Source organism: Triticum urartu, chromosome 1A, assembly GCF_056163025.1.
Source record: "Triticum urartu cultivar PI428250 chromosome 1A, HENAU_Tu73, whole genome shotgun sequence".
In the NCBI taxonomy this organism is placed as follows: Eukaryota; Viridiplantae; Streptophyta; class Magnoliopsida; order Poales; family Poaceae; genus Triticum; species Triticum urartu.
Window position 1 is genome coordinate 442011813 of NC_141873.1, and position 1394 is coordinate 442013206.

The 1394-nt window shown below is 61.0% G+C and overlaps 1 pseudogene; it reads left to right on the forward strand.

Annotated features, from left to right (window-relative positions):
- LOC147991616 (uncharacterized) lies at positions 1-905 on the forward strand (annotated as a pseudogene).
- The last annotated feature ends 489 nt before the right edge of the window (positions 906-1394 follow it).

The window sequence follows — 1394 nt, forward strand, 5'->3', positions numbered from 1 at the left end:
ATGGATGACATGGAGCGACGCCTCAGGATGGCGGTGGTTGCTTACATCGGCGGCTCCCGGCCGGCGGTGTCGTGTGTGGAGGCGGCCGAAGCCATCGCGGCGCAATTGGATATCCCCAGACACAAGTTTCCAGTGCACAAGTTCTTCCCGGAAGATTTCCTTGTGGTCTTTGTGACACCGGAGTTCAAAAACAAGGCACTAACGGCTGACTCGGTTGACACGACTTCTTCAAGATGTTCTTCAGGCCATGGCTGCGGCAAGCTCAAGCGGTAACCAAGGTGATGCGTTCTCAGGTGGATCTGATGATCGAGCGCGTCCGGTCCCACATCTGGACCAGGGACACGGCTGTAGAGCTTCTCGGATCTGTCTGCCTGGTGGATAGCTTGGCACCGGAGACAGCCAGCCGAGAGGATCTCTCCATGTTCAAGCTCCGGGCGTGGTGCGTTGACCCTGATGAAGTGCTGGTGGCGTGGAGGTTGTGGGTGCCGGAGCCTGAGGTGGAGGGCAACCCTGCGGCTCACCGGCCTACTTCCCGTCAGCTGCTGGAATACAAGATGCTCATCCATATTGGTCGAGTCAGGGAGCACGCCGGTCCAGAGGGCTGGCTCCGACCGCCTAGCTCGGATGGTAGCGGTCAGAGCGGCCTGCCGGAGGATTCTGGTAGCTTCTCTGGCAGCGGAGAGTGGCGGGTGCTTCCATGGACGCGGGGTGTTCGAGATGTTTGCGGTGGCGCGCCGACGGGAGGTGCTGTGGGTGGCTCGTATCGGCATGCTCTCCTAGGGCGTGTGGGGCCCTCAGACTGGCGCATCCGGCCAATGGTCGAGACAGGTGTCGGAGTTGTGCTGCCGCCGCCGCTGGGGTGGGAAGCATCGCCGGTGGCAAGGCATGTCACTCTGGCTCTGTAGTTGCGGCGGCAGTAGAGGAGCCTGCCCGCCAGAAGGGGCCGCTGGCCATAGCATTTCCGGGGCAGGGCCCGGTGTTGGCCGCGGGCGGCGATCCAACGGCGCAATCAGCCATAGATGATACTGGGGCTACTACCTTGGGTCAGGAGTTGGTGGTGGCAGAGGCCCCACGTACGCTATCCCCTAATCCGAATCAGCCTTTGCCCCTCCAGCTGGTGTGCCGGACAAGGAGGCTGATGCAGCTCTAGGAGCCTCTACGAATCCCAAGGACGATGCAACTGGGCAACAGGCGGTGACAAATGGGGCTGATCAAGAACATGTAGTTAGGATTGCAGCGCAGACCAGTCAAACCCATGAACCGGAGCGTGGGCCAATCAGTGTGGTGCGGGACACGGAGCCGATGGGAAACTTGACCCAAAATCAGGACACGTCACCTGGGTGGGACCCGGTGGAGGAACTTTCGACACCCACCACGAGTACTCATACAGAGGT